Here is a 27,248-nt window from a genome sequence, read left to right as displayed (position 1 = left end):
CCTGACATCACCTATTCTGGCTGTTTTGAACCCAATCCTGGCCATTCAGGGCCGAAATTGACCCAAAATGGCAAAAAGGGGCTGAAAATGGCCGAAAAGGGGCCCAAAATGGTCAGGATTGGGCCACTGCTGAGTGGGAGAGTGATCCACCACCTGTCAGAGGCCTGATCCAGGCCATTTTGGCCCCAATCCAGGCTGAAACGGGCCCAAAATGGCTGAGGGTCAGGTGGGCGGGGCCACCTGATATGGGACCTCTTTTGGGGACTGCTAGAACTGTGTTCCTGCATGTTCCCCCTCAAAATGAGCCCTGGGTGAAATCATTCTGAGCACCAAGCTCAGTACTTACTAAGAATGATGTAAGCTGCTTTGAGTCCCCATTGGAGAGAAAGGCAGGGTATAAATCAAGTAAATACATACATAAGTTCCACAACTGTGGGGACCTGAGTGAGAATTCCACTTCATAATCTCAGAACCCTACTATCTCTTTCTACTGCATGTTTGGACCAGGCCTCAGTTCTTGCATGCTGGATAAAGAGAAGGTTTTCCCCAGGACATAGGCTGCTTTAGGACTCCGGAGTATACTTTGACATACCCTTGGGTTTTAAGTGAATGTGTGCACATGTACTTTTGAGTTTTCTGATGGGTAAGGTGGGCATGCACTTGTAGTTTCATTGCATCTACACGATTGGTGTATGTACAGTTGTGTGGATGTGTTCAGTCCCATGCTGTGCTATCTGGGCAATACCTACTGCCTCTCAGCACCAAAGGAAGAAATCTTCCTTTCACCCTGGTAGAATCCTGAGAGTCCCCGTCAATGTCTTTAAAAGGACAGAGTTTGTGCTTGTTCTCCACTTAATGAAAGCCATGGGAAAGGTTTTGGCAGCCTTCTAGGGGCCAGGGGTGCATGTAGCTGTGAAGCCGGGAGCCCAGCCAAAGGAGGCCGCGTCTGGTAAGCAGGGCTTGCAGATGCTCTGGCCAACTGAGCTATATTTAGCAGAGGGAAAATCTTGCTTCATTGGGAGACAGCAGCAGGCCAAGCAAGCAAATTTTGCCAGGCTTGGCACTGGAGGGAAGAGTGTATGAATGGCCCAGGATCAACCACTTGAAGTTACGTAGTAGATGGTAGAGAGGATGGGATGTTATCCAGGCATTAACTAGCTGCATGCCGTTTCTGCCATAATGTTCATTAAAAAAAAATTCAGGGAGTGGGGTTAGTTTGCAAAAGTGATGGAATTTATGAAACAGACACACAAAGCTCTTTGTTCACACTCCGTCCACCCCATCCATGGGCACTAAGAAGCACGGGGGGGGGGGGCAGGGTTAGGGCGAGTATCAATAGCTACAAGCCACACAAAGACTCTACTTATCCCCACCAATTGAAAAAGCTGACTAAGGACAGAATAAGGCACAGAGGGAGCACACGCTGCAAACCTCTGATTGCACTGGGATTGTTCTGCAACCACAACCCTGAGCAACATTATACTTCTTTTCGTTGGTAATAAATTGTACAACTGATTTTGTGGTTTGCAGGAATGTGAATACAGTCTTAAATACGCAGTTGTATGCATGCATGTGTGCGCACACGTACACACACACACACCCTTCAAGTGCTTCTAAAGTTATGCCCAGTCCAAAACTCTTCGGCAGTTTGAGGTGGGGAGAGATGAAAACCTTCTTCCTTCCGTACTGCTTTCCTGGGGGGAAAAATTCTCCCTCCTAAAGTGGATTTTCATTTTACGAAGGAGCAACAGGGCTCAGTCATCTGTAGTTAGCCCTTGTAATTCACATACAGTTGGCGCAAGGTCTGCTTAGAGTTCCTGTCTGAAAAATATCCAGATAATTAGTCTGAGGGTATGTCTTACGTATGTCTTATCCTCAGGGCTTTTTTTCTAGGAAAAGAGGTAGTGGAACTCTCAAGAGGGAAATGAGGGAGCAATACACAGCCATTTCCTCCAGGGGAACTGATCTCTGCCTAGAGATCAGGGGGCGAGGCTAGTGGACAAAAGAGGTGCCAGAACTCCATTCCGCTGCATTCCCGCTGAAAAAAAGCCCTGCTTATCCTCATCCCCTGGCCACTCTCAATCAGGATGAGCTGGAATTCAGAGAACGATAACCCAGGCTAACCAGACCTTATCAGATCTCGGAAGCTAAGCAGGTCAGCCTTGGTTAGTAACTGGATGGGAGACCACCAAGGAAGACCAAGGCTGCAATGCAGAGGCAGGCAATGGCAAACCACCTCCAATGGTTTCTTGCCTTGAAAACCCCAGCAGGAGTCGCCCTAAGTTAGCTACTAGTTGATGGCACTTTGCATCTCCACCAGCATACATATAAATAGTCTGAGGTCTTCTGAAATATGAAGGATGAAGGTTTTGCTGATGATTTTTCCAAGTTCACCTCAAATTTGGCGTCTGAGATAACTGAGGAGCCACTGTATGGACTGTGTGCATATTATAAATTACTACACTTCCAGCTCACGTGGCAATGGCCGGTTTTCTTTGCAGCACGTTTGAATTGCATCTTGTAGCCTGTTCCTCACAGTAATCCCATGTCTGAAGCACAACTGGTGTCCATATCCAACAGGTTAATCTTTTTTAAAAAAACTTTATTTTTCATTTTCTTAATAACAAATATAACTTTTTTAACATTGCATATAACGATTATAATAGCTTTTTTTGTTCCTTTGAAGGTCTATTGTTAGTGTCCATTTTTGTTTATAAGCATCTGGTTTAGTTTTAATAACATTCCAAGGGTTAGTCAAAGTTCCAATATGTTGTTTGATGTTTGTAATTTCAGTTTTCGGTAGGTCCTCAGAGGTCAAGGTATTCTGTTGTGCATTAATAACTCAGTCTGTTTGTTAGTTTGGGAGATATTTGGTAAATGGGTCGTGGTTGTGTTTTCATAAGCAGTGATTGTTTGGTAATCTACCAATTTTATAACAAAGGTTTGGTATATTCTCTCTTTTTTAACCGGATTGTTGAATCTTCGGACGTTGAGAGAAATTCTGTTTTGAGTATATTCCAGAGGTTTTCCCCAAGTTATACAATAGGTTAATCTTGAGTTATAAAGCTACAGCTCTGTCATTCTTTTCAGATTCCACCCTGTCACAAGTGCTAAAGGCAGACTGTTAGATGTACACAACTGAAAGTTCACAGTCTCTGTTGTGCTTATGCCAAAGTACACTCACTTCTCTACCAGGAATTGCTTGTTAGCCTCACCCTTCCTTGGCTCCATTGTAGGGTTTCCAGCTCCAAGTTGGGAAATTCTTGGAGATCTGGGGGGTGAAACCTGGAGAAACCTGGAGAAAGTGGGATTTGGGGAGGGAAAGGACCTTGGCATGGCATAATTCCATAGAGTTCACCCCCCAAAGTAGCCATTTTCTCCAGATGAACTGAACTCTGTGGCCTGGAGACTAGTTGTAATTCCGGGAGATCTCCAGCCACTACCTGGAGGCTGGCAGCCCTACTCCATTGTCCCAGCTGTCTCTGGTAAAGGAGCAGAAAGAAACTTCTGGCAGCAACTTAGAACTCTTACGCAGTGGCCTGACTTTAAACATTTTCTTGTTGTTCTCCTTGGCTGCACCCTGACCTTTCTTGGATCTGTATCTGCTTCTGCCCCAAGTCCTACCTGGTGTGTTCTCTGATAGTTTGCCCTTAAGTTTTTCCTTGTCCTACCGCAACATTTTTTTCCCAAGTCCCCAATCCAGATCCTATTGCTCACCCCAGGCCCTGATGCTTTTTAACTATATTTCTAATCCATCTCTAAGATGTGCTCCATACATATATACTATTCCGTTCCCATTCTATACCTAGAACATTATCGCCAAATTTGCATAATGCAAATTCCTCCCATCTTTGTAAAAGCAATTTCTATCCCCAAATTTTGCATTAGTTCGTATCATTTCCCCTGTTTATTCTGATAATGGGAAGTACAGAGGGAAGTACAGATTTCATTTAATGTACTCCCATAACTGCACAAACTGTAATCTAGAAAGGACCCCAAAATCATTCTTTACTAAACACTTTGTGCACGCACAGCCCAAGTAATAATTGCAGTGCCCCGTTCCCAGAATGCTTTGCTATGCGGTCTGTGGAAATCAAGAATGTTGCTTCTCTTCAGACTGGTGTAACTTTCAACCTCACAGTGTGAACTACACCAGGTGTGTTGCCAGTCAGCACCATCGCAGGATGAATGGCTTTCACAGAATTGCCTTTGAAGCAGGGCTTCTAAATGTTATGATCAGAAATGCCCAACTGGTGTGAAACCCCCATAAATGGGAAGTCCCGAGGTGCAGACACGTACACATAGAGCCTGTTTACTCAGAAGCACACCCTCTCCCTTCAGGGCTGGAGAATTATGCCTTGAATATGTTGCACAAATGAATAATAAAAACAAAAGAAAATGACCCTCTTTATGGAAACTCATTTTATGAATAAAACAATTATTCTGGTAATTGAAAAAATGTGTCGTTAAATTAAATGCAGTGGTTCCTATTAAAATTTTAGTGGGTTTCTTTTCTTTTTCTTTTTTTTCTTTTTTTCTCTCCCTGCTGCTGCTGGCAGTGAAGGGTTGGTAATTATAGCGGAGGGTTTCGCTTTCTCTTTATTGTTTTTTAATCTCTCTCCGTGCCGTGCAGCTCCAATGATATTTTGATGTCAAGGAGATTTAGAACAATATCCCTGGTGCGGGAACGGTGGTATGCATGTGGGGGGAGGTTGGGAGAAGGAAAGGCAAAGAAAACAGCTGTTTCTTTTCCTCAGTTTGAGCACACTCGGGCAGAATTGGGGCTCTTGCCCCCAGATGTGCCTTTCCACACATCCATGTTTCTAGCAAACTCTGGGTTCAATCCAGCCAAAGTTAAGCACGTGGATAGATTTGATGTATTGTCGAAGGCTTTCACGGCTGGAGAATGATGGTTGTTGTGGATTTTCCGGGCTGTATTGCCGTGGTCTTGGCATTGTAGTTCCTGACGTTTCGCCAGCAGCTGTGACTGGCATCTTCAGAGGTGTCACACCGAAAGACAGGGATCTCTCAGTGTCAAACTGAGTGTTTGACAGTCAGTCTTTCGGTGCTCAGTCTTTCGGTGCTACACCTCTGAAGATGCCAGCCACAGCTGCTGGCGAAACGTCAGGAACTACAATGCCAAGACCACGGCGATACAGCCCGGAAAACCCACAACAACCACGTGGATAGATTGCTGCTGAGTTTCAAAAACGTTTTAACGTGTTGGGCAGACCGCATCCTTTCCATACCATTTTCAAAATGGCAGGGGCAGGGAGAGGTGACACAACTTTGCAGACTTAATACTGTGGGGGAGATTCTGTGCTTCGGCTTGTAACTTCCAGCCAGAGTAACTTCCAGCTTTCCTTGTGAGGATAAGAATGGAGGAGCACGTGAGATGGAGATGATGCAGAGAAGAAAGGAAGCCAGGGCAGCCTATTGGGTAGAGGTTATGTCCATGCCGGAAGCAAGAAATTGAAATATAAAAGCAAAAGATTGGAGAAAGATTGGAGAAAGTAGATGTGTTAGGATTGCCACCCACTGATCCAGCAGATACACCACATCAAGAAAGAATTTCTCTGGGGTGTATTTTCTGAAGGGCTTTCATACATAGGGTTACCAGCCTCCAGGGAGTGGCTGGAGATCTCCCGGAATTACAACGGGGCCGATTCCAGACGGCCCTCCGCATCCCGAAACGTGGCGCGTCGCCGCGTGGAAAACGCGAAATATCGCGTTTTCTCGTGCGAGTTTTGCGCGATGTTTCGGGATGGGGAGGGCAGTCTGGAATCGGCCCTGGTCTCCAGATGACAGAGATCAGTTCACCTGGAGAAAAGGGCTACTTTGGGGGGTGGGCTCTAGGGAATGATGCCATTCCAAGGTCTTTTCCCTCTCCAAACCCCACTTTCTCCAGGTTTCCCCAGGTTTCACCTCCTAGATCTCCAGGAATTTCCCAACTTGGAGCTGGCAACCCTGTTCATACACAATGTTTACTGAATGAAGGGCGTGGGGGCGGAACAATTTCATCTGAAATTAAATGTGTGCAGCTCTATGAGGGTGTGCCAAGATCCTTAACTGAACAGTCCTAAGCAAAGTTGCACCCTTTTAAGTCCAGTGACATCAGTGGGTCTCAGAGTGTGCAGTTCTAATTAGGATTGCACTGTAAATTGCTCAAGCAGATTGAAAAGATCAATTCCGCCTGCTGAGCTTTCATCCCCAGCACAAGCTCCATGAAGCAAATGTACTGAAGGATACATAAAGGAGATTCCCAGAATGAATCCTAAAGCAAATTCTCCTCCCTCTCACCTCCCCATCGTGACTTACAGGCAAGTTGAACATCTCCGCTTTTAGCCGGTTCTCCCATGTGTGCATTTAATGGTGTATAAATAGCATACGGGCTTTTAGGCAAAGGCTAGGCTAGTTTTTCTCTTTGGAGATAAACTTTGTGGTGTTTTATTTTTCCCAATAACCCCAAAATGCTCTCAGCGACTGGAGATGGGATTGACGATTCTTGGCTGGAACACCTGGTTCAGCGTTGCTGATGCTGGCAATTTTATTACAAGCATTCACAGTTTATTGCATTTGGAGTCAATCAAAAGCTATATTCAGCTTCCTTTAAAAAAAAAATAAGTACAGTCCCATCCATCTGCATGTGGAAGTGGAGTCCATTTGAGCATTGCTTCTCTCTCATGCTTCACAGACCCCTCGGCCGCACTGGGTTATTCTCTTCAGTTGGAGGCCAGCCGCACTTCCTATAGAGACATAAAAGTTATCCTGCCAGTCATCCTAGCAGATCCGCAGATGCAGGCTATTCATTTTGAGCATGAGCAGTGCGCACCCCAGTGCTCTGAAGGAGAGAGCTGCTTCTTTTCTTTGTAGAAGGCACGGAGGGACCTCCTCTTGTGTTGGGTCTGCTGGTGAAGAGGGAAAGAGGTTTCCTCTTTGACCACTCAAAGAGACTATACTGAGAATCATGGAATCTGTGTACAAATCATTGTGCCCATCCAGTTGAGAGCTATTTTTTATTTTATTTATTTATGTCATTTAACAGTAAAGGTAGTCCCCTGTGCAAGCACCGAGTCATTACTGACCCATGGGGGGACATTGCATCGTGGCGTTTTCTTGGGAGACCTTTTGTTATAGGGTGGTTTGCCATTGCCTTCCCCCCAGTCATCTACACTTTACCCCCAGGAAACTGGGTACTCATTTTACTGACCTCGGAAGGATGGAAGGCTGAGTCAACCTTGAGCCAGTTACCTGAACCCGGCTTCCACCAGGATCAAACTCAGGTTGTGAGCAGAGCTTGGGCTGCAGTACTGCTGCTTACCACTCTGCGCCACGTGCCACACCTTTCTCACTGACACTCAAGGCGGATTACATAGTGTGAGAGTAGTACAATCACTATCAAGGACGTTTCCATAAACAAAGCCATAGAGTAAATAAATACAATTTTACAAAGACATAACATTAGCAAGGATCCAATGCAGAGTTGAAGAAAGGGATCATTAGTGCTCTGGGTGGGTCACTGCCCACACAGTTTACCTAGATCTAAGGCAAAGAGTATGTGCTCTTTTCCTTTTTGCCCATTATGAAAGTGTGCCTGTTGGGGTGATTTTTTTCAGGCAATGGAAGTAGGTGAAATAAGGCAACAGGGTATCTTTCCTTCACTCCCCACGCCAATTAAGAATGAATGATGTGCATTGGCTTCATTTGCCATCCTTGATGTCATCCTATCGGGATATCTAATTGATCACATCAGTGTTTTTTAACAGGGTAATCTATAAATCTAGGGGACATTCAGAGAGGGCAAATAGGGGCATCTGAGATTTTAGGTACCCCTTCTCCCCACTTGCAACAGTTTCTGACACTCAGCGGAGGACATTTTCACCCTACTCGCCAGACTCAAAGGATAGAATCCCAGATCTTAAATTTCTTCCACAGGCCCTTAAAAAGGTGGTACGTAAGGTGTGACTCCTTCTATTGAGTCCAGGGGCTCCCCAGATTTGCATGATCAGGCATGTGCCAGCTGGGAAATAGGGTTGTCAGGACCCCCAACCCCCTCGGTGGAAGGTTGGAGGCTAGGCATCTACCTTGTGGTGCACTCCTGGCCTGCATGATAACAGCACTTCCGGGAAGTGACAACATCGCACAGGCCACATGCTGCCCTGGAAGTACTCCTGCACTTCCCTACTGGGAAAATCAGTTCCCAGGCATATGTGGTCCAATTTGGATCACAGTACTTAAAGAGAAGGGCTTGTGCAAGCCCCCTGTGCCTCCCCCCCCCCCTGAAGCAGCCCCATGGAAGTGCTGTTTGCCTTGTAGGGAAAACCTTCAAGTACCACATCACACCAATTTCCCCATTGATGTCACCAATTAACGCCTACTATGATGTAGCAGTTAGGAACAAAATTTATCAAGCTAGCTACGGATTACTGATAGATAAAGAAGGAAATATAAAAACCAGGCAAGAAATCCAGGCCCATGGCAAAAACATTCCTTGGTTGATTTATCACCAAATAGTATCAAGATTAAAGGATCAAATTCTCAAAGAAGGCGGCAGGCTGAGCGAAAAAACACAATATGAACTACTAATATCTGGAGACTTGTTGCATCTATTGGGGAAGATTTACAAAATATTACTGCAACACCATACAGAAACAGAACAAGTCAAAACTCGTATGATGAAATGAATGCAAAATTTTGGGGTAACTATCCCAGTGGACTTATGGGAAAACTTATGGACTAAAGTCATAAAATTTACATGCTGCCCGTTACTGAGGAAAATGGTTATAAAATGTTTTTTAGATGGTACATTACTCCCAAAGATATTGCAAGGATTAGTAAGGGTTACAGTGGACATTGCTGGAAGTGTCAGACGGATGCAACGTTTTACCATATGTGGTGGACTTGTAAGGAATCATGAAAATACTGGATAAAAATACATGAAGAGATGCAAAAGATCCTCAAACTCAGATTTGAATTAAGTCCGAAAAGTACGCTCTTAAATATTTTACCAACTAATGTGAGAAAAGAACAAGGAGGTCTCTTCCGTTACATGGTGACAGCAGCAAGAGTATTATTTTCAGGAAAATGGGAAAGCGATGCTTGTCCTGGTCTCCCAGAGTGGAGAGAGAAGGTTCACGATGAATACTCCTCAATGGCCAAACTGACCACCTACTTACAAAATAGGCCGTTAACCGACTTCTGGAAAAAATGGAAGGACTTCTTTGATTATTTAGGCTAAACTAATTGATACAGTAGCTTAGAGGGAGGGAGGGAAGAGGAGAGAAGAAGAAATGTTACGTATCTAGGCTCAGGAAGCCAAAAATGTAATAATTAGTTTATTAGCTTAAAGAAACTTGAATGAACTGCTTGTTTTATTCCCAATACTTTTTTAATTTTACTGTTTATATACTTATTGGTTGTATACGATTGTATAAATTTCAATTTATTGTTTAATTTAGAATCTGTATAACTTCTATACTATGCACTTACTTTACTCTATTTTCTTTTTTTTTACTTTCTTTTTTTTCCTTTACGTAAAATTCTTAATAAAAAAAAAAAAGTACCACATCAGTGCACATGGAGTCCCCAGGGCCTGGGGACCCCTGGGGCCTTTTATAGTCAGGAAGTAGCACAGGAAGGAAGGCAGAAGCCCCTTCTCTCTGCATGCTGTGGTTGCAATCTGAATCGGGTCCCACTTGCCTGAGAACTGAGCTTCCATCAAGAAACTCTGGTGCGCATGTCTGATCACGCAGTGTCAAGAAGAGTAGCCTGAGAAAAATGTAGCGTGTAGTTAGGCGCACAGCAAATAGTAATCAAACCTAACGTAACAGAATTGGCTGAGAGCTATCAGGCACAAGGGTCTCATGGAATGTATGCCTAGCATCTGCGTATTGTATGCATATGCATCATATTTATATTTATGTATTCAGGGCTTTTTTCCAGCAGGAACGCAGTGGAACAGAGTTCCGGCACCATCACATGGCCGGTGGCCTCACCCCCTGATCTCCAGACAGAGGGGAGTTTAGATCACCCTCCGTGCCGTTGGAGCGGCGCGGAGGGCAATCTAAACTCCCCTCTGTTTGGAGATCAGGGGACGGGACCACTGGCCATGTGACCATTTTCACCGAGGGCAATTTAAACTTTAAAAAACTCCCCCCTTGTTCCAGCTGACCCAAAGTGACATCATTGTGCGGTCCTGAGTTCCACCACTGAGTTCCACCACCTCTTTTCCCAGAAAAAAAGCCCTGTGTGTCATCAGTACTCAATACAATTGAGTTGACTGGACAGCTGTTGTTATGTCCTTATCTATTTATTGTGAGCATCTTCATCACCTCAGATCCTCCCAGGGCTGCCTCCTAGCTGAGTCTTCCCTTCAAGCTCTCCAGTCATGGCACAGGCCTGCTCTTTTGACAGCAGTTCACAGGAAGATCTGTGGAGGCTCTTAGCTGCCCACTTCTGTACGAAATGTAAGGCCATTCTTTTTAGGCAGACATTTTGCAATTAGTTTCCTAAGGAAGGTATTATAAGAGAAATTGTCTGGTTTTTTTCTTGTGCCGTTAAAAACCCACAATTTTCTTTTAGCTCTAGTTCAGGTTTCTTTTGTAACCCAGCCTTAAGACCCCATGGATGGTATGAAAGGCAGCAGCAGATAAATATTTTAATAAATAATTGGGGAATATTTGATAACATTGCATATTTGGGTGGGCAGTAGTGAATCAAAGGTTGTAATTCACTTGGCTTTACAGTGCCTTGATAAAACCATGTTGCTTACTTGATCCCTGTTTGGATGAGATCACTTTGGGAAAGAGCCATTCCTGAGGGGGAAACAGCGCTGAAGCATCAGTAGAAAGTGAAACAAGAGCGGCAAACAGCTGCAGGCCCCTTTTAAAGGGATCTGGAGGAACATTTCACAGTCCCCATTTCCAACGTCCGCAGGTACATATTAAGGGTATCTTGAAATGCGTTTGTGAGATTAAGCTGTGGAACATCTTTCTCTTTGCATGGAATTGCTTTTCCTGGCTGAGAGGTCTGCCGTTCAGCTCCCAGGTGGTCTGTGAATTAAGCAGAACTGCAGCTTATTAGCACGGGTTTGGCAAGGATAATCTGGAGACAATCCATGGGTCTCTAGTTCCATTGTGATGCTTCCCAGCTGCAGCCTTGTGCTCCTCTTGGAGCCAAAACACACGTTAAGAAAAACCTAGGTTCAGCACGTGTTCTCTTACCTCAAGGTTTGCTGGGATCTGTAGGCGTCCTGGAAGCTTAAAGTTTAGCATTTACAGAGCAGCAAAAAGGGAAAGGGAAATACAGGCGCCTGTATTTTAAGCTTTAAGCTTCCAGGACGCCTTTAAGCTTCCAGGACGCTTACAGATCCTTTAAGCTTCCAGGACTTTAAGCTTCCAGGACCCCTACAGATCTTTAAGCTTCCAGGACGCCTACTTTAAGCTTCCAGGACTCCTACAGATCCCGGCAAACCTTGAGGTAAGAGAACACGTGCTGAACCTAGGTTTTTCTTAACGTGTGTTTTGGCTCTTGGTTAAAGAGGTTTCAGGCCTTGTGACTTCATTGTGCTTGATGGATGTTTTACAGGCTCCACATCAGACTTATCAAAGGTGGCTGGGCCAGCTGAACGGTTGTCGAACCCCATCCTTTTTCCGTAATGTGAGCACGCCACGACTTCTTGCTACACGCTGCCTTTTCTTGGATAAATAGCTAATGGAAAGGGAGTAAATCCAGGGCATCCCCCAGTTGGGCCATTACTAGAAATGTATCTGTTTAAAATAGCCTAGTCTCTCTGCTGGCTGTGGGCTTGAGCATCAACGGGAAATGCTTGAGGCAGCTTTGGAGGAAAGAGAGCATGTCTTGCCTGCCTGGGGCTCTGTTGGAGACACGAGCTTGGCCATGCGCATTTAGAACCGTAGCCTTTTCTTTCTCGTGCATGACGCCAGCTCCTTTGCCTGCACGCACAGTGTGTTCTAGCCTTGTTCTCCAGCCTGCTGGGGTTTTGGCTATGCAGCACAAAAATCCATCTCGCCACAGCCCATTCAGACTGCAGTGTTCTTTTCAACCTGAGTTTGGAGAGGCTTCGGCTACTTCAAAGGCAGTAGTTTTCAAGCTTCCGATGTTTAGAAAATGTCCTTTTCCACGTTCGCTGAAGAATGCTAGGGCATTGTGTAAGATTCTGCCGCCACTATGGGGCACACCGTTAATGTGCAGGTTTGGCCAGGCCTGTTGGCTCCCTGTTTTGCTCTGAGTAACTGAGAATGTGCCCTGGAATGGAACCAACGTGTTCCTACAGTTGTGCCTTGCAGGAGACAGTTGGTAGTGATAGGCAAGCTGTCTCTCTGGAAATTCTGACTGCCGTTACTGTTTTCCTTGTTATAGAACCCCCTACTGAGGTGCAAAGTACCTTGGGGTGCTTCAGAACACAGTTTGAAGACTGCAGCTGCAGGAAAATAATGTCTGAGACCAGAACAGTTTGCCAAAACTGGCTTCAAAACTTGGGGGGAAACCATGTCTTCGTGTGTGTACGCAGTCTAAATTCTACATTCCCATAGAAATGAATACAAATGATAAATTTGGCACAGTTTAACTTATTTCTAAGAATTTGTGCAGCAAAATTGTGCTGCTCTTGTATCTAGGTTTTTAGAATCCTCTCATCGGATTCTGTGCTTTTAAAGAGTATGCTTATGTCCTCAAGATTTCCTTTCCTCTACTTTAAGGGCAAGAAACTTTTTTTTAAAGAGAGGAGGAATAGGAGGATACCAGTTTTTGTTCTGCTCAGCGCATAGTCTTCCTTGTGCTGTTTCAGAACTTTACAAGCCACTGTGATGTAGTGTTTGAATGGCAAACTAGAACAGTGTATTCTACCTCACTGGGCTGTGGTATGATTAAAAGGGGGGATGTACACTACTCTGAACTCCTTGGAGTAAGTGCAGGATAAAAAGCTGGCATTAATGCCTGTAGAATTGCTCAGTTTTCTGTTGACTCCCTGAAGAAACTGGTAAAGTTTAATAAAAACTACATTTTTCCTGTGGAGGAATTGGTAAATGGTTTAGAGGAGAGGGGAGATTATCCCAACCCTTCCACATAGTCCCAAATTGATACATTTTTCTAGCCACATCCAAATTGGTGGCAGTCATTCTGCCTACCCATTTTGAGCAAAGTCAGAAGTCGTGAAAACTAACGAATCAAAATAACAGTCAATAAATCACAAATTCAATTCACTATTTACAGCATACAAAACATTTCATACACTTTCAATCCATAATGGTACACGCAGACCTCATATCCAGACCTATACAAAATAGCGAGAGCAAATAACGCAATTGAAGGTAATTCCTATGAAGAAAATCAATACCACATTCAAAAAGCCAACTAAGGCAAAGTCCAGTTCATTCCAAACAGTCCATCGGCTCGTGTCCAAGTATAGGTTCGATTATGCAGGATACAGAAGACCATCTAACGGGCTGACCGGTTCATTTGGAAGGTCCTGTTTCTGTATCTTTGTCAAAGATGGTTATAACACAGCGATGTCATTTTCCTTATTTCAAACACATTATATTCAGACATAAATAACACGATCGCTGGTGCTTGCGATTTATTGACTGTTATTTTGATTCGTTAGTTTTCACGACTTCTGACTTGGCTACTTTGACTCGTGATTCTCCACGTTGTTGGTACCCATTTTGAGCAGCTAGCCTTCATTTGGGTAGTTTACAGGCAGTCAAGCCAGATTGGATTACATCACATTTCTGTTAGGTCCATCCGTTTGTTACTTTTTGTACCATGGACTGAGGGATGGTTCCCATTTTGGCTGGGTTCAAACCCGCAGCACAGTCTTTTTCATCTGTGGGCCCTAGCTGCTTTGGCACTCTGCCTTCTGGTAGAGCCTCTTCACCATTTGAGAATTCCCGCAGGTACTCTTTTCCTCTATTGTTGAAAAGACCAACATAAAGATTCATGAAACATACCAGTCTGAGTTAACAGAAACAAGATATTTGTTAGTTGAAACAGAACAGGGTTTGTTTTGGAAAACATTACATCCAATTCTTCTGGTAACATCTTAGGAGTTGCCGTTACTGCTACATGTTACAAGATAATCAGCAACCGCCGTGTGAGACAGACTCCTCTGATTTGTTAAAACACTTAATCTCTTCCAAGAATGGGACACTGAGAAAATAAAAGACTTGGTTTCAAAATAGTCCTAACCAGGGCTTTTTTTCTGGGAAAAGTGGTGGTGGAATTCAGGGATGGAACTCAGGACTGCACAATGACGTCACTTTGGGTCAGCTGGAACAGGGGGGGGGGGGAGATTTTTAAAGTTTAAATTGCCCTTGGCAAAAATGGTCACATGGCTGGTGGCCCCACCCCCTGATCTCCAGACAGAGGGGAGTTTAGATTGCCCTCTAAACTCCCCTCTGTCTGGAGATCATGGGGCGGGGCCACCGGCCATGTGACCATTTTCAAGAGGTGCTGGAACTCCATTCCACCGCATTCCCACTGAAAAAAGGCCCTGGTCCTAACAAAACATTTTATTCACACAAACCAAGGAAATCAAGAGGGCAGGTTGCTGTTCACAGGGTAGGCTGAATGTGCTGGTAGGAGGATCATGGGTGGAAAATCCAGACTGAGGCCATTTTTGCACATCCTTATAGGAATGACCCACTCACAGAATGCTGGTGGCTTTCCCCCAGGAATCCAGACGTCTCCGTTTTCACAACGGTTGCAGGCTGTTTGGTTTTCATTTTTGGGGTGCCTTTTTCTGGGACTGCACTTTTCCCGCAGTCCTAGAAAAGATGCCAAAGAAACAAATGAAAATGAAGATATCTGGATTCCTGGGGGAAAGCTGCCAGCATTCTGTGAATGGGCCATCCCTATAAGGCTGTCCCTCTAAGGAAATGGCCTAAGTATGGAAATAGGCACGGATGCAATATCAACCATGGCTGATTCCACACATGTTGGATAATGCACTTTCAATGCACTTTATCAGTCATTTGAGGTGGATTTTTTGTTCCGCACACAAAAAAAATCCGTTCCAAATGATCTATAAAGAGGATTGGAAGTGCATTATTCAACATGTGCGGAATCACTCCATGTGAATGAAAAATGTGAGTTTGCAGTTGAAAGGTCAAATGCCAGTTCCACAGGGGGAACTGGTGCCTTAATTCTCCATGATGACTTGCAAATGGGCTAGTTGTGGGAATTGCACACATCTGTGCACACACACACACACATACAAGCAAAGCCTGTATGCCTTGCTTACTTCTTGCTTGCTTGGAAAGACCTTGCTTGATTTGAGAACTTTGCAAATTGGCTGGATGAGAAGTGGAGCGCCTAACAACAGGGACACCTGCAGCCGTCGAGACAGGCTCACACAACATCACATTTGCTGCACTTTCTCACCCTGAATTGTGAGAGCCGCCAGCTCTGTTTCAGCAACTAGACTGTAGCTTGAATTATCCTAAGCTGATTGGAAATTTTATATTTCAGAGTAGTTAAAAATTGAGTATATTGATTCATCTGATAGAGATCATATTCTTTTCTTCTTTAAATCTTAAAGAAGTATTAAAATGGCTATTAAGAGTATACCTAAATTTCTCACTTTCTCTTCAAAGTTGTACTATACAATCTGCCCCAGGGTTCACCAGCATGGTGCTTGTGGGCGTTTTAGCACCCCTCAATACCTTTTCCGGTGCCTACTAAGTGTTTTAGAAAGTGGGTTTGGCCACGTGAGACTCTTGCACAGCAGGCTTCCGACTGGCCACTGGAGATGTGACTGGCTGTGCAGATTAAAATAATATTGTTTCAGTGGGAAATGCCTCCACAGTATTGGTTTGATTTTCTCCACCTCCTCTTTCCTGGAGAATTTTTGAAATTTTCCCCTTCTCCCCTGTACTTGGGCTTCATTTGTAGGCATGGCTCTGTCTCCTTTGACAGCCATTTTGTAGTTGCACCCACCATCCTTTCTGATAGATCAAGATGGGTGGCCGTATTATTCTGTTGGTAGCAGTGGAAAAGAGCAAGAGTCCAGTAGCACCTATAAGACTAACAAAATTGGTGGTAGGGTATGAGCTTTCATGAGTCACAGCTCACTTCTTCAGACTTGGACTCTTTCTTTTTTCCATCCCTTCTGAGAATTCCAAAGGTGCCCATAGGCTTAAAAATTTTTGGGACCCCTTCCCAGGAGCTTCATAAGACTCCTGCAAGAGAATTCACAAAGACAAGCAGCTATTGCCCCCTCCCAAAACCCCTGAGCAGAAACTCTGGAAACAGCAAAAGAAAGCTGTAGAAAACATTCTTGAAGTAGACGCAGGCAAGGGGGATGCAGGGTTAAGAAGAGAATGGGGTAGCATTCTTTCTAACACAATCTTTGCTATATATTCACTCTGATCAACAGGTCTTTGCATTCATCAGTAGGATGTTGACTCCTGGGGCGGGGAGAAAGTAAAAAATAAGCCTGTATGGGCTGGTACAGAGCACAGGTTAAAAAATGGACAAATACCTCTTCTTTGACCCCCCCCCCAAGAAAGACAGTATTAGTAAAACTAATAAAACTTCCTGTGTGTTTACTGATGATAGATAGATAGATAGATAGATAGATAGATAGATAGATAGATAGATAGATAGATAGATAGATAGATAGATAGATAGATAGATAGATAGATAGATAGATAGATAGATAGATAGATAGATAGATAGATAGATAGATAGATAGATAGATAGATAGATAGATAGATAGATAGATAGATAGATAGATAGATAGATAGATAGATAGATAGATGTGTTTTGTATTCACTGGTAAAAAGGTACAGGGTGGTTGTAGACAGCAAGAAGATAAATTTAGAAAGTTAAAAAAAGGGGGAGATTATATGGAGATTAATTGACGCTCAGCATAGGAAAGTAAAAAAGACTCTTGGTTTCCTTCAAAGGCATTGCAAGAGGTGAGGAAACTGTGGGCAGAAAACCCTCGCTGCGTGCCATTCACCTATATGATTTGCCTTCTATAATTCCAGCATTTGTGAGAGTTCAGAAATGTTTATCAGGTCTGTTCCTTGCATTCACATCTGTACAGAGACTCGGATAATAGACTCACAGCAGCCCCCTGACCATATTAGGACAACTTTCCCGCCAGGAAGAGTGCTCGAGCAGCAGCCAAGATTTAGTGTGGGAGAAGCATGGCTTTCGTTTGTTCAGCAGCCTGGGGCAAGCTCTTTGGCTGCTAAGGATCTCTCCGTTTTCTCAACCATATGGCACCCAAGCCTCTCAGACCTCCTCCAGCAAACAATGCCTTGATGGATTTGCATTTGCAGCCAACGCATTCAAACAGCTTAAAATTCCCTTGCTCCATTCTTGCCTCCTTTCTGCACATCAGCCTCTTTATCAACTTGTATGTGAGAGCATACCAGGGACCTAGGTCTGAATATTTAATGGTATGGATGATGTTTACTAGGCAGGGTTGAGGGGCATTCCTAGAGCTGTGTGAGTGTAGGAGCAAAGCTGAGAGGCAAGAACTTGGAAAGGAAATGAATCTGGGACTCCCAGGGCTGGAATACATAAAGATTGCCAGTGAGTGCTGCGGAGAGTCATCTGCACAGCTGAGGATGAAGTAGGGTTGCCAGCCTCCAGGTAGTCAAGAAGAGTGGATGGCCGAATCCACACTACCTATTTGTTTCCGTGGCTTTTTCGCAATTGGCGCACTATTCATGCAGATACTCACACGCTTTCCCATTCCGCGTGTTCCCCGCCATCACTGCACCACTATTGTGCCTTCCATCCAAACCGCGTGATATTCACGGAAACCCGTTTTCTTCCCTTTTTTTTAACAGTGCATAATGGTCAGTATACCGGTAAACCAACCGTAGTGAGCAGCGGTTTGCACAGGAAATTTGCCCGGGATACAAACCAGCCAATTGTAATAAAATGTTCTGTGACGAGAAAAAATGAGCCAATCAAAGATAAGGGGGAGGGTATATTGCCACTTCTCAAAATTCAAGATATCGGTATACCAGATAATTGACCCCTTTTTTTTTAAAAAAAAAAAAAAGGGAAGTGACGAGCGCTGTCAATTCTGATGGCAGAGGATGGAACCGCCCATGGTAATGCTTTACTCGGTGGCGTGTGGAGAACTGATTGCGCCATGAAGACGCACCGGAAGGGTGGATGTGAGGATGCACAGCCTGGTAGCGAAATAAAGGCGATTGCCACGACAGCGCAAGATAAGCGGAAGATGAGTGAATGTGGATTTGCCCGATAACACGAGTAGGAAACAAGGCTCAATCACAAGAAGTATCAAAACAATGTAATGGCGTGAAAAACTCTCCAGATACAGTCAAAGAATCATGTACATCATAATCAAAAATGCCGTGCACCTTAGAAGTAACACAGTGCACCTAAAAATGTCCACATATGGAACAATATAAAGTCCAGTAGAGGAAGACATTCAACAGGTAAGTATCAATAAAGTCAGTAAATAGCTTCGGTAAAGTCAGTAAGTAGTATTCTTTTCTTTTCTCTTCTCTTTTCAGATGGAGGGTTGACGGTGGGTTACTTACTGACTTTACCAAAGCTATTTACTGACTTTATTGATACCTTATTGTTGAATGTCTTCCTTTACTGGACTTTGTATGGTTCCATACGTGGACATTTTTAGGTGCACTGTGTTACTTCTAAGGTGCACGGCATTTTTGATTATGATGTACATGATTCTTTGACTGTATCTGGAGAGTTTTTCACTCCATTACATTGTTTTGATACTTCTTGTGATTGGGCCTTGTTTCCTACTTGTGTGTTGTCCACTCTTCTTGCTTACCTTTTGAGTAGGTTCTTTTCGTATAGTTGAGCCTCCAGGTAGTGGCTGGAGATCTCCTGGAATGACAAGTGGTCTCCAGGCCACAGAGATCAGTTCACCTGGAGAAAATGGCCAATTGGGGGGTGGGACTCTATAGAATTATGCCATGCCAAGGTCCTTTCCCTCCCCAAACCCCACTTTCTCCAGGTTTCTCCAGGTTTCACCCCCCAGATCTCCAGGAATTTCCCAACTTGGAGCTGGCAACCCTAGGATGAAGAGAATGCACAGCTGATGCAATGGGGTGGTGGGTTTATGGAGAAGTGCTGGCTGGGAAAGCAAGAGGGGAAATAGATGTATAGAAAGAACATTTCGGGTTGGACTTGTGGGGAGTAAGAAGAGTCAGTGGAGGCCAGAGGGGATGTAGCATGGCTGTGTGGCCTGAGGAGCGTTGGTGGACATGCAAAGGAGGGAGCCCAGCCTCAGGCAAGTGCATTCATATATACATTCGATCAGTGGCTAGTTCTCATAGTAGCCCCCTTCCCAACTTTTTTTTTGTATTTTTATTTTTTATTAAAACAAAGAGGATACAGAAAAAAAAGAAAGGGTCAAAGGAGGGGTACAAGAAATACAGGTCAAATCCACATTCACCCATTACCCGCATGTTTATTGGATATCTTCCGTTTGCCTCCAATCCGCGATTTTTTCCTCTTCGTTCACATTCCTGCTTCCAATCCGTCTTTCTCGCGCGTCCCTCCGGTCACACGGCCACTCAAAAACCGCTTTTTGGTGCGGGACCTTTTTTTCCCACCCATTTTTTTTATTTTTTTTAGTGTACTTTTCCGTTATTTCGATCTTGCCTTATAAAGAAACATCATTGAAGATAATGATGCTTCTCTTTCCCCCACTGACAGCACTGATGGCTCTCTCCTGTTTCTTTTTTGGAAATTTGGAAGCATGTGGGAAGCTTTCGTGGGCATTTCCTATGCAGGACAGTTCAGTGCCTGAATTTTACTGAAGTTTCACTTCCTGGGAGTGTCATTATTTCGATATTTCATAATTTCGATATTACTGTAATATAAAATAAAAAAAATAAAAAACAGTTAAAAAAGAAGTTTCGCGGGTCCGTTCTGAGGATGGATTCACCCCAAAATGATTTTTCAAACTACCAGATTTGATTCAGAAACAGCATAATCAATAAATCCAATGCTATGAAGTCAAAAACAGTCTTTTGCAGACTACGGAGCACTTGCAAGTTGAATCAGCCAATAGGAACTCTCGGAACGGCCGGAGAGACAGGAAGGGGGTGGTTTTTAAAAAAAACTGCGTAAATTGTGCATTGGCCTGTTCATGGCCACCGTGAAACTCCTGTTGAAAACCTGTGACCACATATTCGGGAGAAATGCGAATGAAATGCGTCTGTTTAATGAGGTAATGTGACCGGCACTCGGGATTGCATGGGGAATGCGGGGAACATGCGACTTAGAATGAGTAATGTGGATTTGACCACAAAAAGAAATACAACGCAAAGACAAAGCTGATTGCTGCAAGGATTATCAAAGCAAAGAGTGCACAAATCACCCCTTCCCAACTTGTTTTCATTTTGGCATGCAGTTATTGCAGTATGAGTCATTACACTCCCCTAATAAAGCATCTTCCCGTTTGCAAATTTCTCTTGATTTATGGGCTGCTAGCCCAATCTCATCAGATCTTGGAAGCTAAGCAGGGTCAGCCCTGGTTAGTATTTGGATGGGAGATTCCCAATGAAGTCAATGGTCACTACATAGAAGCAGACAAAGGCAAACACCCTCTGAATGCCTCTTGCCTGGAAAACCCTATGGAGTCTGCATGAGTTGGCTGTGACTTGATGGCAAAAAAGGGATGAGTGTATATATTTCTATAATCCTATATTTCTTAACATTTGTCCTCCCCACATCTCACTAGCACACCAATTTAAGCCCATCTCCTTGCCTTTGTATCCAGATTCCCTTCCGTTTCTTTGGGGTCTCGCTTGGCAATCTTCTTCCTTGGATGTTTGCATTTGTCAAATACAAATGAGCTGTAGGGAATCTTGCCATTGCACAGAGTTGGGCTAGATGACCCTTGAGATTTCTTATATTTCTTTTATTCTTGGCTCCTTGCCCAGAGCAGGCAGATCAGGCGGCATCGTAGCAGCTGTTGTGAGGTGCCACCAACTCAGTAGCTAGCAAGGGATTGCTGCGTGCAGCTGTCAACCACTGGAGCTACTCAGCTAATTTTCACACCCAACAGCTGTGCTGAGATTAAACTACCCACAGAGATATTGATACAGATTTAGCATATGCAGCAAAGGAGGGAATGGGGGTAGATTCATTTATGAGAAGACTGGGTGAGGCCAAGGTCGAGAACGATCAAGCCAGAAAATGTCAAATTCCTAGAGGTTTCCATCCAGACTAGCGTGCTACTTCCATCCTATTTTATTATTTATTTCCTATTTTTTATGTACACTGTTATTCACAATTCTAACCTTGCCACATTTTGTGACAAACCTATCCATCATTCTGAAGAAGTAGAACATCTCTCAGGCTTTAGCAAGATGCCCATTTGTGGCTTGCAGGAAAGAACCGTCTGGGGCTGCTGCAGCGCAGATACTTTCTGTGGTTTTGTGTCTCAACTGGAGGTTTTTGGAGCCACCAAATGACGTTGTCGCCGAGTTGTTCACTTTCTGTGTTTTCCCCTGCTGTGCTGCAAGCTTTTAAAAACCAGGCTGCAGGCCTTCTCTTGGAGCAGCACCCGGTGAACTGAATGGAAGTCTATAAATATTGAAAATCATGCCGGACTATCTTCCGTCTTTGAAAAAGACTCTGGAAACGGGACCCCAACCGGTCATCCCGTCAGATGGTTGTTTTCATCTGCATGCTACTGGACCTATCTTGAATCCACAACCGTATGACCAACAACCTGTATATTGTGGAGTTGTACTGAATAGTATTGGTTGTGGTGGACACTGTTTACATCTTTGCATAGCACCGGCACTTTATGGGTCTATGAGAAGAGGACTGTATTAAATAATATATGTATTTAAATAATATATGTATATTTAAATAGAAACTACAATTACTTGAATGGCAATTGATACGATAAAATACTTTTGAAGTGGTGATTTCGTTAGATGGTCTTGTAATCTTTCCTTGACATTTGCAGTGGCAGGGACATGGAATATTGTCACCACGTGGATGCAGTCTGAATTCAAGGGAACATTCAGGGTGAATTTTCATCTCTAGGTGGTCCATCCGGGCAGGGCCAGCGCACCCATTGAGGCCAGACCAGCAGCCACCTCGAGCGCTAAGGTGCTGGAGGGGGCTCTGGGGGTGGGAACGTGCGTGCTATGGAGCTCAATTGCCTCATGCTGCTGTGCCCGGCCAGGAGCTCTGTGCTGCTGCTGCTGCTGCTACCGCCACTGCCGGCGGCACACAGCTGTGGGCCAGGGGCAGCAGGCAGCTGGGGCGGCATGCGGAGCAACTGAGCCAGAGGGAGGATGCACACATGCCACTCCGGCTGCCTGCCACGCCTGGCCCACAGCTGCTGTGCCCAGCCAGGAACACGTGCTGACGGTGGCAGTGTGGGGCAGCTGAGTGGGCAGTCTCCCAGCCCTCCTGCTCAGTTGCTCTGTGTTGCTGCTGCAGCCGCCGCCACAGCCAGCACACAGCTGTGGGCCAGGCGCAGCAGGCGGCCAGAGCGACATGGGGCAACTGAACGGGAGGGCTGAGAGGCCACCCGTGCACCGCCCCTGCCCTGCAGGATGACGTCACATGCAGTGACATCATCACGCAGTCCGGGTGCGTGCACATGCACAAAGCACCCCTGAAGCTGCCTCAGGCACCAGAAACACTGGTGCCTGTCCTGCATCCGGGCAAATGTACATGAACATTTTTTCCTGCGCAAGAGTCCAGTAGCACCTATAAGACTAACAAAATTAGTGATAAGGGATGAGCTTTCATGAGCCACAGATCACTTCTTCAGATACAGCTAGAATGTGAGTCCATCTGTCCTTATATCTTGGAGAGTGGAGTGATTGCAGAAACCGAATGACAATAGCTGGTGAATGACAATGGCAGGCACGATTGAATAGGGTGAGGTATGCAGAGGGGTAGTGGGTGTGGAGAATCAGCATGGTAATGAGACTGGAAGCCTAGGTCTCGATTCAGTCCAGGTGGATGCATTGTCTTGAGCTTCATTGTCAGTTGCAATCCAGAAGTCTCTCTTTCTAATCTCCCTTTGAAATTCCTCTGCAGGACAACTGCTACATTTAGGTCAGCAACTTAATTTCCTGGAAGGTTAAAATGTTCCCCCATGAGAACATGCTATTGTCATTCCCTGGCTATTGTCATCCGATTTCTGTAATCACTCCACTCTCCAAGATATAAGGACAGATGGACTCACATTCTATGTGTATCTGAAGAAGTGATCTGTGGCTCACAAAAGCTCATACCCTGCCACAAATTGTGTTAGTTTTCTAGGTGCTACTGGACTCTTGCTCTTTTCTACTGCTACAGACAGATTAACACAGCTACCCATCTTGATCTTTTTCCCCGAATATAGTAGGATTTTAGTGAACTTGATGAAAGTTTAAATGGGAAAATCACACTTCAGGAACTGGCACAGAACTCATGAATAAAACTCAGGGAACAGACAGATGTTTATCCTTTTTCGAGAAAGCTGTATGGTTGAAAAGAACTACTGCCTGTGGTATGTGTACATGCCGCTTTGCCTCTCCTAAACACGTTGTTGATTCAAAACCTTGCAAATCTATGTGACCACAGGCAATGATGGAAGTTGGTCCGCTCTGGGAGGCAATGCCTCTCTCAGACCCTTTCTACTCACTTAACAACTATTCTCTGTCTCCAGCCTCATTCTAAACACACTGAACAAGAAAAAAAAAACCCTCATTGTTAAGGAGCACCTAACCCTGAGTGACCTTGCAAACCATTTCTTTGCAACAAAGCTGGAACCAGGAATGCAGGCCTTGTGCTGACGCTGGCTGTACTTCCACCCCCACCTTCCAGTTTTCATTGCTGTGCAAACAGGCATAAAATAAACCTTAATGCTTCCACCAGAACTCAAACAGTATCCCTTATCGCTTGCACACATTGCCTGCTAATGGACATCTCTTCATCCCCCTCCTCCCTCTTCTAACACACAGCCTGTTCAAAATTATCTACCACTAACAAATCACCCCAGGAGCGTCTTTCTGAGGACACACATGACCAGGTCAGTTCACCACAAGTGAGCAGAGACCCATGAAGCAGCTTAAGTGTACATTACCTGCTACTCACAGCAGAGTTACTGGACCTTGCAAGTGGACCAGGGCTAGGGATGGCTATAGGGCTGGCTTGCAAAAAGGCTGGTCTCCAGACAGCATTCAAATCATTTAGAACTCAGGCCAGTTGCAAAGCTGCCATGCTGAAAATTGCATCTTGGTTTAAAGAGGAGCAAATTGCTTTGCTTCATCTTATTCCTCCACAAAAATATGTTCTGGGCAAGGCGGGGGGTGGGGGACCCTACAGCATCATAGCTGTCATTTGTAGGCAGGACTTGATATGCCCTTCTCTGCCTTTTGACTTTCCCAAGCTCAAAAATGAGCTGTGAGCTGTGGGGGAGGGGTCGCAGCCTTGATTATTTACAGGGAGAGGCAACAGGAAACATGAACGAATGGGTAAAATGTTTCTGAAAGACACTAAGAGGGAAAGGATTGTTGACAGAGACAAATCCATGCTATACACATTTCTCTGGGGGAATAAAATAACTTCAAAAAAACCTCAGTCGCCATGCCCCCAAGATGTGCTTCTAATACAGAAGCGCTAGGAGGGACAGGTACACATGCACTGTGAGCCGTGCAAGTGAACAGCATACCAAGAAGCAAGGTGAGCCAGCGCGGACTTGTCTTATCTTCCTTTTTCTCAAAGCCTTTCCTTGACACTGGTAACGACTTCCTAGTTTCCTTTTCCCATCGTATACTTTTCTTCGTTTCACTGTCTCACACTTGCCACGGCCAAGGCTTAGCCAACTGTTGAGCTGTAGGACATTGTAGTAGTAGTAGTAGAAGAAGAAGAAGATGCCATCAAGTCACAACTAACTCATGACAACGTCGTCCGTGGGGCGTTCCAGGCAAGAGACAGAGGGGGTTTGCCACTGTCTTCCCAGATCTAAGCATCAAAGCGGTTTCTCTCCAGAACTGGGCCTCTGTGCGAGTGTGTGCCTGCCTGCATGTGTGGTTGATGGGTGGGTTGGTGGGTGGCAGAGTGGAGGGATTTTTTAATCCCCCGTTGATGGACTTTTGCTTTATCTGCCTTGTTAGCGGCCTCCTCCATTTGGCTGCCTAGCAGGGAATCCACATCGGTTCTCCAGGCTTAGAAGCTGCTGTCCCCTCTGTACAAAGGGATTTACTAGGAAAGGAAGAGGCTGTCGCTCTCACTCTGTCTCTTCCCTGACTCGTTATAGAGGGTATTAAGTTCCATTACCTACGATCAAAATCATCCTGGGGCTACCCCAATGCTCTCCTGCCCTATATAATACTTCAGTCCCCTTCCTCTAATGCACCGGATGAGACACAGAATGCCCGTTATGTAAATAAAGTGGGAAAGATTTTGATCCCATTAGGAGAGATTAGTCCCTTCTAGCATTAAAAGGCCAGCAGGGACAAGAGGGGACGGAGACAATTCTATCACTTTTTTCCCATTCCTGTTATGACTCCCTCTTCCATCCCAACCCGATCCTCTTAGTGTCTTCATGTCTCAGACGGTTTGATCACACAGGAGATACTTATGGCAGCTGGGCGGGGGCGGCGAGGGGGGGGGGCGTTAAACAGGACATCAACTAATATGCGTCTGAGCAGGCAGGGTAAACAGGGGCAAAACGTGTTTGGTACACTACTGACATTTGGGCATAGTAGAAACTAGGGCCGTTTCCAGACGGCTTACCTGGCTCCGGAACGTTGCACCATCTTGCGGGGAAAACGCGAAATATCGCGTTTTCTCACGCGAGTTTCTCGCGTGATATTTCGCATTTTCCCCGCAAGATGGTGTAACGTTCCGGAGCCAGGTAAGCCGTCTGGAAACGGCCTAGGTGTTTTTTTTTTAGTATTTTGTTTCTTGAAGAACATACATATTTAAGGCCAGGGATGGCTGGTGCCCATGCAGACAGGCAAATCCACACAGTGAAACCAGCCACAACGGCAATATAAAATCCAGTAAATCCAAGGTTCCTAAAGGCTTGCAGGAAAATCTCAGTTATTAAAAAAAATGCATCTGGGGGTACGCCCCCCCCAAGTTAATAGTAAGTAATGCCTGTGCATGTGCATTTTTAAAAAAAATCAACCCCAGAGCTTGGGCAGTATTTTGGATTCCCATAGCAACCCTAAATATCTTGCAAAAACACTGCCCCCAGCAGGTGAGGAGGGAAAGTTGGAGCTGGCTGCCTTGCCTTCCCTATCCACCCACTTCTCCCTTCCCAGGCCAGAGAGGGAGAGGTGAGCGGGCAGTCAAAAGGGTGTAAGGAAGCATAGCCAACATGGCACAAGGATGGGAGGAGGCAAGCAGGATACAGGAGGCAAGCCAGAGTGGAGGGGGGAGAAACCTATTTCCCTCCTGCACGGCTGCTTCCTCTTGTTTATCCAGAGCTTGAAACAGTTTTGTCAGGACCTGCCTTGACTCGCCTTCAGTGTCAGAGAAAGACTTCTCAGAGGAGCAGGGAGACTCTTTGAAGGGGAAGAGCCGCCGCCACCCCCCGCCCCCATCATCCCTCTTACACCTAAGGCTCCTTGCACAATGGGATTTCCAGGCAGAGACTTTCTTGGCCACAGCAAGTTCTCATTCTAGAGGCAGGGGAACAGGTGGATCAGGACTGGAGCTCCCTGAATGCACCCAACACCCATCCACCTCCAGACATCCCAGTCTCCCCCAAGAACAAAGAAGGCTGAGAGACAGAGATAAGTCTGGACCAGGCGGAGAACCACATCTGGTGGTCTGAGCCCTCTCAAACTCCAGTGGAACTCAGGAGGAAGACACAATTGCCTAGCTCTTGAAAGGATCAAGGAGCTAACTCTGGTTACAAAAATGGGTGAGGCTTCCTTTATATACGCTTATATAGTATGGTGCAGTGGTTAAGAGCGGCAGGACTGTAATCTGGAGAACTGGGTTTGATTCCCCACTCCTCCACTTGAAGCCAGCTGGGTGACCTTGGGTCAGTCACAGCTTCTCAGAGCTCGCTCAGCCCCACCCACCCAAATATATCCCAAATATATCTTGTTCACTGAGGTAAAGTTCAGAACATGCACAGAATTCAGTTTTTACACTCTTCATTGTTACTTAAGGCTTCTGTTGTTTGGCTTTGTTTCCCTTGCTTCTTCCCCCAAGCACTTGAGTATACTTTCTTTTTAGTATTCTCTTTCTTTTCTGGGGTTAGGCAGGCTGGTACCCACTTTCTA

This window comes from Eublepharis macularius, chromosome 4 (genome assembly GCF_028583425.1).
Source record: "Eublepharis macularius isolate TG4126 chromosome 4, MPM_Emac_v1.0, whole genome shotgun sequence".
NCBI classification, from domain to species: Eukaryota; Metazoa; Chordata; class Lepidosauria; order Squamata; family Eublepharidae; genus Eublepharis; species Eublepharis macularius.
This window is presented reverse-complemented; position numbering follows the sequence as displayed.